This window comes from Ailuropoda melanoleuca, chromosome 11, assembly GCF_002007445.2.
Source record: "Ailuropoda melanoleuca isolate Jingjing chromosome 11, ASM200744v2, whole genome shotgun sequence".
NCBI lineage: Eukaryota > Metazoa > Chordata > Mammalia > Carnivora > Ursidae > Ailuropoda > Ailuropoda melanoleuca.
This window is the reverse complement of record NC_048228.1, coordinates 77,221,294-77,238,184: the sequence shown is the minus strand read 5'-3', so window position 1 is coordinate 77,238,184 and position 16,891 is coordinate 77,221,294. Positions and strand designations below refer to the sequence as shown.

Below are 16,891 nucleotides of genomic sequence, written 5' to 3'. Positions count from 1 at the left end.
ATGTGTATTAAAAAAAGTGTATAATGGGACCCTGATGCTGACTCATAGTAGGGTTGCAAGTAATGAGTGGTGGAAGGAAGCTGCCTTGCGGAAGACCGGTTTCCGGTGTTTGCCCCCCTAAAACTTCTTCAATGAACAATTTTCCTCAGACCCATCTGAAGGCCAACAATCACATTGCTCCTTACTGTAACAGAAAAACAATATTGCCACTGAGAAATCCCTGTAAATCCATTAAAGTGCTCGCCCTTAGGGCTGAGACCCTGCACCCCAAGATCCGCCTATTGAGTCTACGGACCATGGACAGCCGGAGGCCACAGTTTAACCCAATCTGGGGAAATGCAGACTGTGCACTGGAAAGCCCTCCAGCTCTGGTCTACGACCCTCACGTCCAGAGAGGCGAAGAAATTAGGCAGCCCAAGACCACCCCGCCCTTCGGCAGCAGGACCAGCCTCCACCCTTCCAGGCAGGTCCTCTTTCCGTGGCACTCCACTCCCACGAACCCCACAGCTCCCCCGCGGCCGTCCAGGAGTCCCACCCTGCTGTCCCCTCTCCCGGGGGTCCCGGGGCGACCAACGGCGCCCGCCCCTCCCGGCTCGGTCTACTCCAGACCGGGAGGAAAACCCGCGGTGGAGTCCTCGGCGGTGGGGCGGGGCGACGCGCGCAGGCGCAGTGGCCGCCAGGTTGGGCCCAGGAGGCGCCCCGCTCCACACCTGATGCAATCAGCCTTCCGGAAACGGGCCCGGCCGCCGCGCTCACCCAGGAAACGCTTCTGCGCCCTACCCTGGCCGCTGCGCCCCCCGCCCGGGTTCCGAGCCACCTCGCTGCCCGACTTCGCCGGGAACGGAGGACGACATTCGGCGTACCCCAGAGGACCCGCAAGAGTCGGCAAGTCACCGCCTGCGAAAGCAAAATTGCTGGCTGCCCTAATAGTGACGTGGAACCGGCCACTGAATGTTCTGTGGCTGCTGGAGGAAATTCCCTTAATTATGTATTTCCAGAGAAGACCGGCGGAGGCGGGGAAGGCTTTTAACCTGCTTTGCTGGGATCCTTCCTTTCGTCCGCCGCCCATCACACATCTTCCACCCTCCCTGAAAGGAACGTTTATAGTAACAGTTTTAAGGCAGTGTGGACAGGACTCCCTGCTACCCTCTTCGTCTTCCTAAATATGTAACAGCGCGTTATCTCTGCTACATAAAGCCTTCCACCAAGCACTCATTTTATAAATAAGTAATTGCTTCCTCTGTACCTCATCATTTTAGTTTACAAAGAAAATCACTTCTCATTTCACCGCCTCATGCAATTTTGATATCTATTGTGAGTGGGTTTTGTCCTTCATGCTGACTCACCCATGAATTGTTTTCTAAGGAAATGAGATATTATTCTAAGAACATTTCAAGAGCATGTTCATAAAAGAAGAGAAGTAAAAAATTTACCTCTCTAGTCCTTTAAGACTAAAGAGGAAAAGAAAAGGCAAATTCAAGGAATTTTAGTTGGAAGGATTCTTGGGAAATCATTCTAGAATGAAGCCTAGAGCAACGCAGGTTTTATGGAAGACGTTTAGCTTTCTGTGGCCCAAAGAGGTCAATGACTTTTCCTTACTTAAGCAAAACAGCAGCAAAACTGCACTTAAACACAGATTTCTTAACACCCTGCCCTAATGAAAAAATATATTTGTATTTTGCACAAACTATACTGAGTGCAAGACTATATTACAATGCTGTGGGGTTTTTTTCAATCTAAAGATTACAAAGTACAAAATCGGCGACAAAAGGGATCCTATTACTTGTTCGTACTTCTGAAGTCATTTGTCTCTAAATAGTCCTTGATCTATCCAACACTATACAACCTACCCAGACATTTCTGAGATAACCAGAGACTAGGCTTTAAATATTTCCAATTTAAGTGGTATGAAATTCTTCAGAGCTTCAAGACATCAAGAAATCTTTTGAATCAAAATTTAGAGCCTCTAGTATTTTTGCTTGATCGTGTTGTATGAACTGTTTGAGGTTAAACCAAGGGAATTTTAATGATCACAACGAAATATCAGGGCTATGATATGCTACTATATTGATTTAAAATAGTTTTAACAAAACGGAACTCAAAGTGAAATACAAAAGTTACTGCAAAACTCCTGCCTACGATAAAACTTTTCAAAACCCTATCTACCTTTTCATCTTGATTAATGTGTATTTCTTTTTATAATGTTCTAACATTTAGAGATCTGAGAGAATACCTTTACTTAAGCATAGAGTCAAGTACATGTCAAAATACAGAGGAGCTAAGTACACACTCATCACAACAAGGTGCTGGTTACAGAATAACGAAACTTCACCTGAGTGCTTAGCATGGGCCAGATCCTGGCTAAGCGTTTCACATAAGTTATTTAATCTTCACAACTGCCCCATGACTAAGGAGCTGTTGTTATCCCTGTATTACAGGTAGTGAAAGTGAAGTTTGAGAATGTAAAGTAACTAACTCAAGGGACAACACATTCAGTGACAGAAAGGGGATTTGAATACAGGCATTTTCCTGGAGCTCAAGCTCTTAAGTAACACTCCACACAGAAAAATGTAAATACAGAGAAAATGATTGTTATTTTTGTTTTATATAAGGAAGGAAGTGGAGTACTGTACTTATTCTCCTTCCAAAGATAAGACTTGGTAAAATTACCGTATTGTCCACACATTCGTAATTAATAAATTGTAGTCCCCAAACTTAGGACCAATCTTACCTGGAGATATGAGGCAGATGATCAAATATCTAGTGACTTTTCCAGAGTACCAGCAAGGTCTGCCCTCTGATGGACTTTCCATGTCCGGTTGGTTCCTCTAATCCTAAACTATCCAATTTGGTAGTCACTAGCCACATACAGTTTTTTAATTTTAAATTAACTAACATTAGGGTTAAAATTTCAGTTCCTTGGTCATATTAGCCACATTTCAAGTATTCCATAGCTACATGGGCTCATGGCTAGTGTATTGGGTGGTGCAAGTATAAAACATTTCCATCTCTGCAGAAAATTTTATTGGACAATGATGCTCTGGTCCTTCATCCCAATAGTATGAGGCTTTAATCTTTCTTCAGTCTGCACCAGCCCTCCTCTGAGAGGACCATGTTTCTAGCTCCACCTTTCCCATGAGTTTCAGTCCTATTTTTTCCAAATTAAAATTACTGTCAGACTGTAGAATACCATCATGGAAAGATATAGGCTTTGGAGCAAGACTCTATTTCCCATCCCAGCTCTTTTATTTACCATCTGTGTAACCCTGGACAAATTATTTAACCTCAGTGAACCTTGATCTTATCTGGAAAATGGGCATTTTAATCTTTTCATCATGGGTTTGTTTAATTGAATAAAGATAACACATGTAAAGTTTCTGGTGGGCCTCACATATATTCCTTCCTTCCACCCCTACTTCAGGAAATGACATCACCAATTACTCAGATTTTCAAACTAGAAATCTCAGCCATCTTCATTTCTTCCTTCCTCCTCAACAGCCCTCATTAAATTAATCATCAAACCTGTTGCTCCCCTCCCAGGGATGCCTTTCAAATCTGAGCCCTCCTCCCTGCCCCCACTCCCGCTGGCCTTATTGGCGTTTCATGGGCTATTTCAGTATCCTGCCAACTGACCTTGGTAACACCCATCATTTCCAATGCCTTCCTCCATGCTGCCGCCAGAGTGCTCCTTCTAAAAAGAGATGCTGCTGATGTCACTCTCCTACTTAAAAACCAGTGATGACTTCTGCTTGTTTAAGGATAAAAACTTACCTATTAAACTTTAAGGACTCATGCGATCAAGCCCGCATTCCATTTCAAACCTACATTTGGCTCCTCTACTACCAACCTCCCATGTAGCCACCCCTCCCTCAGCTCATAACTCTCTCTATATCACCCCTTCCCACCCCACAGCACCCTCTGCACCATGAACCAGGGCTCCAAGAGGCATTTCTACAACACATTATGGCCTTTTCTGTCTCTGCCCTTGCACACACCCTTCTCAAGCTGAACTGACTTTTTCATATCTTCTTTACCTGGCAAACTCTACTTATTCTTCAAGGTTCAGTTCAGAGACTACCTATTCTACAAGCTTAGTCACCTTTCCGAGGGAAAGGTGGTGACCAGCCCATCTATGCTGTCATAGGTTTAAGAGTATAGACGCTATATTCAGGCTACCCGGATTTAAATCCTGCCTACACCACAGTCCCACTGGTAGTTTTGAGAAAGTGACTTACCCTCTCCTAACCTCAGTTTCCTTGTCTGAAAATGTTGGTAATCATATAATGTACAATTTAGCGTTGTTGAAAGTATATAATAAGATAATGCACATAAAGTTCATAACAATGTGCCCGGCTCATAGATAAGCACTCAGTAACCATTACCTTAAAATTATTACTATTATTACTATCCATTTTATCCTTTTGTCTTGATGCAGGTCTCTTTTTTTACATTTTATTTTGTTTAAAGATTTTTATTTATTTGAGAGAGAGTCAGAGCGAGAGAGATAACAGAGGGAGAGGGAGAAGCAGACTCACTGCCAAGCAGGGAGCCCAATGCGAGGCCCAATCCCAGGACCCTGAGATCATGACCTGAGCTGAAGGCAGACGCTAAACCACCCAGGTGCCCCCTTTTTTTACATTTTAAATACCTACTTTACTTTCAAATTTTTTTAATTTCACATTTACATTGATTTTACTTTCTATAAAAAGTGTTATTACAGAAATCCTTGGTATTCATTGAACAAAATTTAGGAAACACCAATTACAAACCAAAAAGACTAAATTTTCTATTGTTTGAGATACGTCTCAGTTGCAAACAAAAAGAATTCTAGTTAACTTTTCCAGAATAAAAAATTAGAGAAGGCACTGTCAGGTTGCCCACTGCATCAACACAAACATGGAGAACTGTTTCAGCACAGGGTCAGGATCTATGGAAGACTGGCAGCAAATAACATAGACCAGACTACAGTACAGCATGTTACCAATGGCACCATCCCACTGGCCACTTACTATGGCCACCGTTCCTGAACTTCTGCGACTTAGCAACACTTTCTCCCTATTCAAGCCAACAGCCCATACCTTAGCAGCCAGAAGGCAGAGAGAGGAAATGTTTGCCTCCCTTCAGATTCTCTGTTGGGACATGGGGCCCTCCCACAACCCAAACTCGTACAATAGAAGATTCTCCAAAAATAGAAAAAGGGTCTCCCCACCCTCACTCCCCCACCTCACGATGCTTTACCCATACTTTATCACTCACGTGCAAGCGTCATGTACTTCTCTGCTTTCAAGCCTTTGCTTATGCCATTTCCTTTGCCTGGAATATGCTCTGCCTCACACACGGATCCGCTCACTCCTACTTCCTTCACCTTGTCCACTTTTCAAAATCATACTCATTCAAACAAGGCCAAGATTGTTCCTTAATCTACCACACAGGTTAAGGCTCACTTCTTGGCTCCAGATCACATCATATGGTTTTGTAGTGCCTCATACATACAGTTAGACATTGTATCAGTCTTTGCTGCTAAACTGTGAACTCCTATTTCCAGCTTTACCACATAGAAGACGCTCAATAAAAGCGTGTTTAATGAATGAAAGAAAAAAAGAAAATTAGCTTTTATTAAGGTATTGTGTCAAGCACTTTACAATATTAACTCAATTTATTCTCCATTTATAACTCATTTTTCCTCCAATAGGCAGTATCAACATTTTATAACAGAAGAAACTGAGACATGGAGGGGTTAAGTTACTTTCCCAAGGTCACACAGCTATTAAAATAGAGGCAGCATTTGAGCAGAGAGGAGAAAGCTAATTGAATTAATCTGTAAATTTTCCCTAAGTATTGAAAATATATTTAGCAAATTTTATAAACCCTTATTCCACTGTTCTTCAACAATGATAATAGATGGGCTCTATACAGGAATTCATAGAAATTTAATTTATGAGCACAAAAGCACACAATAAAATTCATCACAGTCTTCGTCTTTGCCCTTCCCCCAGGTGACCAAGAAATGTTATTGCATACACTGGCATTTTATTGAACTGGTTCTGCCTGCAAAGAATTTATGTTCTTATGCTCAGGGCAATCTCCTTCCCTGGCTATATGATATCCTCTCACCCCTCCAGAAAATCCTTGTTTTGCTTATCTTCAGACAAAAATTTGAGTCCAGAGTGTCATTGTACATGGTGTCTCACAATTAATCGTCCACATAGATAAGGGCAAGAATTTAAATCTTGTAAATGGAGGAAAACCATCACCTTCATGTTCAAAGGGTACAACATAAATAATACCATTCAATCTAGAAAAATATTCAATTTTAAATTCATATAAACATAATGAAATAGAAAGGAGGAAATCTGAAATGAAAAATATTGAAAGACAGAAGAGGTTATAAAAGAACCAGAAATCATTTACAAGAGAAAAATGCTTCACTCATACCTAGAGGTAGACAGGAAATATATTGCTAATTTGCAAAAGAATTGATATTCTCCTTGATCAAGCAAAAAAATTTATAATCTCCTTTCTCTACTTGTTCCTGCCAAGTATCTTTCACTTTTAAGCACTTCATTACAAGGTCTGCAAAAAGAAAATAAGAAGGGAGAGAGGGGGGATGGAGGGAAGGAAAGAGAGGAAAGAAAGAGAGGCAGACAGGGAAAATGTAGAAAAAGACCTAAAGATCTCTTTTAGAGATTATTATTACAAGTAAACATCTGTCATTAGGTTAAATAGTGCCTAGCTCCTATAAATATCTGAGAGTATAAAAAGTGAATTTGGGAGTGAAGGGGCAATAGTATAGGAAAAAGAAGTGTAATAAAAAGTAATAGCACCGAATTAATACCTAACATGGAGGTTAGATATTAGGGGGAAAAAGGTTATTGGGAAGGTCAATTAGATAAAGGGAAGACTTCAAAGGAATATAGCAAGTGCCCCATCCCTTGAGACGTTTAAAATTAACCTGGACAGAGAACTAGAATATATTTTGTAAAAAGCAATCCTTTCTGACAAGCCAGTAGATTAGTTCTAATTGATTTTTCCACCTCTAATTTCTTTAAATCTCTGAAATGCTATTCTTAGAAGACAAATGAGTTTTCTTTGAGAATGAATTTTCTGTCTTTATTTTAATGAAATGAGATATGATTTCTTATGGAAATAGTTTCCAAGCCAGTGACTTTGCAAGTAAGAATTCTAACTATTATTTAGATTATAAAAGTTTACAAAGTTACATCATTAGTAAACATGATAAATTATTACATATTTCCTCCCATTGTACACTGGCAATTGTCTTGGAATAAAATCCCCCTAACTGAAGGAATATGATGCAATTCAAAAACTGGAAAATGGAGCAGGCATATATTCTGCCACTTTTTACCTTTTTTGATCTAGGTTTATATCCTGTCTAGAAAGTTATCACTAAAAAAAAAAAAAGAAAGAAAGAAAAGAAAAAACTAGTTCCATTGAAAGATGTCAAACTTTGTATTATTGAATCAGACAACAGTTTTGAGGCGATAAGGGACAATATCATCATGTACACATTATTTATCCTAAGAAAAGAATTAGATTAGAAATGTGCTAGAAAAAAACTTTGCCTGATGTCTTTGAATTTTCTTAGAGAACACTTTGTTTAGGAAAAGAAGAGGAAACACTAAATGAAACAGGAGGTATATCTGTTTTTCCTTACATAGATATATATTTTTAAAGATTTTATTTATTTATTTGTCAGAGAGAGAAAGCACAAGCAGGGGGACCAGCAGGCAGAGGGAGAAGCAGGCTCCCCGCTGAGCAAGGAGCCTGATGTGGGACTCGATCCCAGGACTCTGGGATCATGACCTGAGCTGAAGGCAGATGCTTAACTGACTGAGCCACCCAGGCATCCCTCTCCTTACATATATTGGTTTTCAAAGCAGTTCTACATTCTTTGATAAACTATGAATGAATGGCAATATGATTGGAAAAAATATTATTTTTTAAAGATATTTATTTATTTGAGAGAGAGAGACTGAGAGCACAAGCAAGAGAGAGGGGCAGAGGGAGAGGGAGAAGCAGACTCCCCACTGAGCAGGGATCCCTACACAGGGCTTGATCCCAAGACCCCAGGATAATGACCTGAGCAGAAGGCAGATGCTTAACAAAATGAGCCACCCAGGTGCCCCAGAAAAAAATATTCTTGATTAGAACTTTTTTATTTCTAGATCATAAAGATATTCTTCCCTGTTATATTCTGGTAAATTTTAACTATTGTGTCCTTAATTTTTTTTTAAGATTTTATTTATTTATTTTATTTGAGAGAGAGAGAGCACATGTGCTAGTGGGGGTAGGGGCAGAGGGAGAAGGAGAGAGAGAGAGATAGGCAGACTCCCTGCTGAGCACAGAGCCAGACATGGGGCTTGATCTCAAGACCCTAAGAACACGACCTGAGCTGGGAACCAAGAGTCTGCCGCTTAACCCATTAAGCCACCCAGGTGCCTTCTTAATTTTGTTTTTTACATTTGAATATTTAATTCATTTTCTAATATGTTGTGAGATACAGGTATAATTTTACAATTATATCTGTTCTAATGTAATGTATCAAACAATCCTTTTCATCTGTAATGCCACTTCTGTGACACACCAAGTTCTCACTGGTCTGTTCCTAGGCTCTCTATTTCCTTTCACTTATTAATATTTATTTTGTTGTGCTAATACTGCACTACTTTAATTTCTATGCCTTCGTAATATATTTTGATACCTGGTCAGGAAGATTTTTCTTCTTTCTCCTGCTTTATCAAGACTGCCTTAGCCCTTCTTTCACAGTATCTTTTCCTTATAAAATTTATAATAAACATATCATTTTTGATGAAAGATGTTTAGAATTTTGATTGGTGTTACATTTAATATAAATTAAAGACAACTGGCATTTTTATTTTGAATAATCTCATACATAGATGTATTATATTTTTCCATTAAGACTTTATTTTAACAAATAGTCTTTACATCTACTAAACTCTAAGCCCCTAAAGCCCATATAACTTTTCAAGTTTGAGAGTGATATTAGTAAGAAGATTTGAGTTTTTATATTATCCTAAATCTGCTGTTACTTTGGCTGAGACAAATCTCTTGGACATAAGTCTATTGTTCTCACTTTATTTTTACTGTATTTAATCTTGGAAAAAGTCAGTGAGATGATGGAAGTCAGTCAAGTACATTGCCTTTGTCCAGGTGACTGGTGTTTATATAAATCCAGTGTGGTTTGGAGTATCAGCCTCAATTTTAATGAGATTAGGATGACAGTGCCTCATTTAAATTCATCTCCTCGGGTTTACAAGAAAATTCACAAAGAAAAATAAGCAAATTTCTTGTAACTGGTGCACAGACCACAGGCATTTAATAATCCCTAGAGTAACCACTAAAAGAAACATAGCCAAAAATACATTATGTAAAGTTAAATAGAATACTAAAAGTATTTCAATAATCAAAAAGAATATAGGAAAGGGAGAAGAGAATAACAAAAGCATGGAAAACAATCAGTAAAATAATAAAATTGTGGACTTAAATCCAATCATATTAATAATTACATTAAATGTAAGTGGTCTAAACACTCTAATTAAAAAAGAGATTCTCAGATTGGCTAAAAAAACAGAAGACCTAATTATACACAATTTATAAGAAAACCAGTTTAAATATAATTATATAGATAAAAATAAAAGGATGAGAAAAAGATATATAATGAAAACACTAATCAAATATTATTTTACTAGGGTTGCCATAACAAAATACCATAGACGTATGCCTTGAACAACAGAAATTTATTTTTTCACCGTTCTGAAGACTAGAAGTCCAAGATCAAGGTGCCAACAGGGTTGGTTTCTTCTGAGGCTCTCTTCCTAGCTTGCAGGTTGCTTCCTTCTCTCTGTGTCCTCATATGGCCTTTCTTCTGTGCTCTGGAAAGTACCTCCCTCGTGTCTCTGCCTCTACTTATAAGGACACCAGATATTAGATTAGAGCCAAATCATATGACCCCATTTAACCTGGATTACCTTGTTAAAGGCCCTATCTCCAAATATAGTCACATTTTGATGTACTGGGATTAGGGCTTCAACATATGAATTTGGGAACAGGGACACAATTTTGTTCATAACGTCAAAAGAAAGCTGGACTGGCTATATTTATTTCAGATGAAATAGACTTCAGAACAAGAAAAATTACCAGGTTTAAAAACAGACATTACATATTGAGAAATGGGTTGATTCATCAGTAATACACAACAATCTTACTGTGAATGTACCTGAAAATTAGAGCTCAAAAATACACAAGCAAAAACTGATGGAAATGAAAAGAGAAATATACAAATCCACAATTATACATGGAGACTTCAACAGTTCTCTCTCAGTAACCACAGAACAAGTAGACAAAAACTCAGCATGGATATATATCTGACTACTCTATCAACCAATTTGATCTAATTGACATTTACAGAACATTCTGACCAACAACAGAATACACAATCTGATCATAACAGAATTAAATAAGAAATTAATAAAGAATGATATCTGGGGGTGTCTGGGTGGTACAGTCAGTTAAAGCGGCTGCCACTTGGTTTCAGCTCAGGTCGTGATCTCAGGGTTGTGAGAACGGGCCCTGCCTCACACAAAGTGTGTGCTCAGCACAGAGTCTGCTTCGGATTCTCTCTCCCTCTGCCCCTCCCACTTGTGCTCTCTCTTTCTCTCTCTCTCTCTCATATAAATAAATAAATCTTTAAAAAAAACAAACAATGATATCAGGAAAATCCCCAAATATTTGAAAAGTAAATAATGTACTCCTAAGTAATCTATGGGCTAAAGGGGAAATCTCAGGGCAAATACAAAATAGTTTGAATGGAATGAAAATGAAAATTCCAAATATCAAAATTTGTGGGAGGCAGCTAAGAGTTTAAAGGAATATTTACAGCATTTACTTTAAAAAAAAAAAAAGTAAAGGACTCAAATCAATAATCTAAACTTCCATGCTAAAAAAGCAAAAAAGCAATTTAAATCCAAAGTAAGTAGAAGAAAGGAAATAATAAAGAGTATTAATGAAATAGAAATTGAAAAAATAATACAGAAAGTCAATGAAAGTAAATGCTGGTTCCTTGAAACAAATCAGTAAAATTGGCAACCCTCTAATTAGACTGGTCAAGGAAAAATAGAATTTATAAATTACCAGTATCAGTTTGATAAAAAAAATATTGTTAACAACTTTATGCTAATAAATTTGATGTCTTGGGGAAAATGGATAAATTTCTTAAAAGACAAAAATTGTCAAAACTCACCCAAGAGGGAAAAGAAAACTTGAAAAGCCCTACATACCTTAAAGAAATTGAAAACATCAAGCTGCTGGTGAATTTTATGAAACTTTAAAGGAAGAAATAATAAAACTTGTACATAAACTCATTAAAATAGAAAAGGAGGAAAAACTTCCTAACTCATTTTATGAGGCCAGAATCATTTGATACCAAATCAGATAAGCACAGGCAAAAAAACAGAACTATAGAGAATGTATGTGCAAAACCTTTTAACAAAATTTTAGCAAATTGCTTCCAACTATATATAAACAAGTTGTTGTATATGTGTGTATATGTGTGTGCATATGTTCACTAAACCTCTGAAAGGAAATCATATTAAAAAAGAAGATGTAAAACAGTCTTTATTTGTAAATGACGTGATGGTGTATATGGACAATCCCGTGCCATCTAAAATAAGGCTGCTAGAACCAAAAAGTAAACTTAAGAAAGCCACAAGGTATAAGGCCAACATTAAAAGACCAAACCAAAACAAACTTCAAAATTCACTGAATTTTGATTTACAAGAAATGAACAATTGAAAAAAATTTTAAGATTATGATAGCATCAAAAACTGTATTTCTAGTTACTAGAAAAATTTTAGAACATTTATGACAGCATCAAAACATCAGGAATAAAAATAATGAAAGATGTGTAGAACCTATATGCCTAAAACTACAAAACATTGCAAAGAAAAGTTAAAGAAAACCTAATTAAATGAAGAGACATGCCATGTTTGTGGATTAGAAGAATCAAAACTGGGGGCGCCTGGGTGGCACAGCGGTTGGGCGCCTGCCTTCGGCTCAGGGCGTGATCCCGGCGTTGTGGGATCGAGCCCCACGTCAGGCTCTTCCGCTATGAGCCTGCTTCTTCCTCTCCCACTCCCCCTGCTTGTGTTCCCTCTCTAGCTGGCTGTCTCTCTCTCTGTCAAATAAATAAAAAAAAATCTNCAAATGACTTAATTTCTAAAAAAAAAAAAAAAAAAGCCTTTTCCACATTTTAGTTTTTTGTTATAGCAGCATCCTACTCCCAGGTACCGATATCTCTTTTAGTTATGTATTACTCTGTAACAGATTACCCCTTGCTGCTGAAAACCACATTTATTACTCACCTTTTCTGGCGGGGCAGGCATCTGGGAACATCTTAGCTGGGTCTCCTAGGGTCTCTTATGAGATTGCAGTCAAGCTGTTAGTTGGGACCACAGTCCCCTGAGGGCTGGCTTGGAGGACGATCTACTTCCACACTTGCTCACATGATTTTTGGTAGTCCTCAGTTTCTAATTGGCTGTTGGCCAGAGACCTCAGTTTCTCCCCAAGTGAGCAGTCCAAGTATCTTCACAGTATAGCAGCTGGATTCCCCTACAGCAAGTGATCCAAGAGAAAGATGGGAAGGAGAGAGAGAGAGAGAGAAAGGGAACAAGGCAGACCAGAACAGACCAAGACAGAAGCCACAATGTCTCTTAGGGTTTATTTTTCCTGTCTGCATAAATAATATTAAAAGAATTCATGCAGTTTTTAATTTTTAAAAAAGATGTTATTTATTTATTTTGAGAGAGAGAGCAAATGAGCATGAGCAGAGGCAGAGGGAGAGAGAATCTCAAGCAGACTTCCCACTGAGCACCAAGCCCGACATGAGGCTCAGTCTCACAACCCTGAGAGCATGACATGAACCAAAATCAAGAGTTAGATGCTTAACTGAGCCACCCAGGTACCCCAGAATTCATGCATTTTTATCAAATATCACATTGTTCATGAAAGAAGAGTTTTTAATTTTTTCCATGAGAAAACTATAAGCTTCATTTTAAGCAAGTGATAATAATAATATTCATTAAATAAAAAGTAAAATATTTTGAGCATTTACTGTGTACCACACACTCCACTGAACACAGAAATTAAGTGCATGGTCTTTGGCACAGACGGCCTGTTGCTGCCTTTCTGTTCTACAATTTATTGGTTATGTGCCTCTGGGCAAGTTCTTTAACTTCTCTGTGCTTCAGCGTCCTTATCTATAAAATGAGGGTAATGATAGTAGTTACCACATAGAGTTGTGAGAATTACATGGGTCATCTGATATGGATCTCTTAGACCTGGCTGGCATCCAACAAGCACTGTGTAAGATTGAGCTAATATCCGTATTAGGTAGTGTTTACAAACATCACCTCATGTAATACTCAAAATACCCTAAGAGGTAAGAGTGATTATTATTTCGCTACATAGGCAGGGCAGTTGAGCCTTGGAGTGGTAGGTTAAGTAATTTACCTAAACATACACAACTGAGTGGCAGAACTGAGTTCTGTGCAGTTCTCTGGGTAGAGGTTACCTAAAAAGGTGGGGGGGGGGCATTAAGCATCTGCCTTCGGCTCAGGTTGTGATCCCAGAGTCCTGGGATCGAGCCCCACATTGGGCTCCCTGCTCGGTGGGAAGTGTGCTTCTCCTTCTCCCCTGCCTGATGCTCCCCCTACTTGTGCTCTCTGTCAAATAAAAAAAAAATCTTTATTAAAAAAAATATTGTAGATGTGGGTGGAGAGAGATGGAAAATGAAGGCAGAAACTAGATTAGAGAACTCATTAAGCTACTGTAATTTTTCAGAAGTAATGTTAAAAGAATATTGAAATAGAAGAAATTTTAGAGTGCCTGGCTATACAAATCATAACATAGTTCTTACAGGAAAAAATGAATATAAAATATCAGGTAACAGAAAATCTGGCAAGATTATAGTGAAACAGAAGAAAGACATCTGAGAAGCTACCACACATCTCCGAAGTCTAACCAAACATCGAGATCCCTTTTCTGTGGTACTACTGGAATACTTCCAATAACTGGAATTGCTTTTGCTTTTAGATACCTATCTGTCATTCAGGTCATGGTAGACGTTACGCCTGTGCAAAAATATTTCAGTTTTCCTCTTCCTGGAAATGTGGTAGAATTGCATTTCCCACTCCCTTTTAATTCAAGCATGACTATATGGCTTACATTGTCCAATGAATTATGAGTGGAAATGATGTGTGTCATTGCCAAGTGGAAACTTCAAGAGCCAGTATGCCTTTTGCTCATGTCCAGGTGATATCAGCCTGGATCCCTTGGGGACTATCACAAGTACAGCCTTCCCTTGACCTTCTTTGGACATGTAGTGTGAGCAGCTAGTAAACCATTGCTGTTTTAAGCCACTGGGATTGGGTGGTTGTTTGCTACTCCATGATAACCCATCTACTCTGGGACGATTGTGCATGGTCTTAAAACCTTTTCTTTTTAAGAAGAATCGTGACCTTTAAAAACCCTTAGTCCAGAAAACATTTTGTTGAACCCTATTACTAGTTCATAAGGTATTTTCCAAAGCTAACTGCAGCTAGCATTTAGCAATTTATAAACTGGCTCTCGCATCCCTAGAACTGAAGCCATCCTAATTCATAAAGGAGAGATTATTAGCTTTTAAGACTCTTCCCTAGTGTGTCAGTTGACCTGAAACAGAAACCACCAAAACTTAGCAGAGCTTGCAGTAAAGAAAACCAACATTAAACATTAAATATGTTAGAGTGGTAACGTTCCTGTGGGACTAGGACCATCAGAAAACAAATGCGTTGGGTCCTGTTTTTACCATTTGAAAAACAACAAAATAGAAAAGAAATACACGTTAAAAAATAAATGGATGTCAAAGGCATATGCAATGAGATACAAAGCTGAGAAGTTCCTAAAGAGCAGCTTTAATATGAACCACCTCAATTTCTCAGCAACGATTGTTTTGGCCATGGCTTCTTTAGTATTCATTACAGCCATTTATTTTTTTAATTTTTTATTTTAATTCCAGTTAGTTAACATACAGTGTTTTATGGGTTGCTCATTACAGAAATTTAAAGTAGAGTGGGTAGGAATATCACACATTTTACCCATGTTTACAGCATAATATACATGTTAGTTAAAGAGGTAGCCTAGGAATAGACAATAAAGAAACAGGAAAAGTAAGAAATATATACAATAATTTTTTAAAAACAAAGAAAAGTAGTCTTACTTACTAAACAGAAGAAGGTCCAGAGGATACTCCTTCAAAAGCAAACACATAGAAGTAAATGCAAAACAAATATCAATTAATTATGGGGAATTTGTTAATTTTGGAACATACTAAAACCTGACAATGGTAATAATAATAATCATTATCATTTTGGAATATGTGTTGTTTTCCTCACAAAGTTGTTTTCCTCTCAATTGCCTTGGCCTAAAAGCTATCCAAAAGTATAAAACATGATTTCACCTGAAATGAGACTTTAAGGATAAACATTTACTTTTTGCAACTTTTCAGTAAAATAGGAATAATTTTTGCCCACATGGCCCCCATTTTCCTAACTGCCTTACGTTGCTCAATAACTGGGGAGCAGGAGAGGTTTCCCTCACCCTCAGAACTGCCTAACGCCCAATTCCTATGTGACAAGAAGTCTTGATCAGACTCATTGACCAGGCCAGTAATTGAGGTCCTTGTCTTTTGGTCCTGATCTCCTCCGTGGCAACATTCATTTAAACAAACATATTTGAGTACCCACTATGTCCTAGGCAATGATTTGGTGATTGTGCTATTTGACCTGCCGTTCCAACACGGTTCAACAGTCAGAGTATTATAAAAGACACAAGCCATTATCAGGCTCAACTCTGACTCACTGTTATGGGTTGAATTGTGTCCCCTCCCCAAAAAGATAAGTTGAAATCCTAACCCAGTACCTCAGAATGCAAGCTTATTTGGAAATAGGGTCATTATAGAAGTAATTCATTAAGATGAGGTCATACCGGTGTAAGTAGGTCCCTAAACCATGATGATTCATGTATGAGAAGACAGCCATGTAAAAACGCAGAAACATCAGGAAAATGCCACATGCAGCTGAAGGAGAAGATGGGACAGATGCATCTTCGAGCCAAAAACCCCAAGAATTGCTGTCTGTCAGCAGAAGCTAGGAAAGGGACATAGAAGAGATTCTCCCGTGAGCCCTCAGGAGGAATCAAGTCTGCTGACACTTTGAACTTGGATTTTCAGCCCCCAGAATTTTGAGGGAATAAATTTCTGTTGTTTCTACCAATTTGTAGTATTTTATCACCTTAGCCCTAGGAAACCCACACACCCGTCCACTCCAAATAAACACCTTTATATAGAGATAAACGTTGTACAGGAAAAATTTTAGTACCATAAGCTAATGTTTCAAAACTTCAGAGATTGTCAAAGGTATCAAAGTCCGAAAATAACTTGAAAATGTTATTGTCCTTTTCTGTGGTGATACATTGATGACACGCTTAAAAAAAAAAAAAACAAAAAACAACCCCAGGCTCAGAGTTAATTTATCTCCATTTCATTTCAGTCAACAAAATGTGTGGCTAATAAAAGGGGAATGAATGCTGAGTAGGCAGAAAGAACAGATATCCACTAGGTGAAACAATCCAATGTCCTCTACAAGGAGTATGAAATAATTGCATTTGCTAAACATGCGGAAAACAGCCCCTATACCCTCCAGCTACTAAACGTCTTACTATGTATTGACAGTTACCTACAGACCTGTCCAATTCTCTTAGACTGGAGAAAACACGGGCAGAAATTAGAAGAAATTAATTCAAAAAGAAACAAGAA

General features: G+C 38.3%; 1 long non-coding RNA gene across 1 annotated transcript; it reads right to left on the bottom strand.

Moving 5' to 3' along the window:
• Positions 1-9,825: 9,825 nt before the first annotated feature.
• LOC109490732 lies at positions 9,826-16,218 on the bottom strand. Its single transcript, XR_002144114.2, has 4 exons — positions 16,063-16,218; positions 15,300-15,327; positions 12,402-12,648; positions 9,826-9,944 (listed from the first exon to the last, which is right to left on the bottom strand). It is a non-coding gene; the product is annotated as an uncharacterized LOC109490732 (long non-coding RNA).
• Between the last annotated feature and the right edge of the window lie 673 nt (positions 16,219-16,891).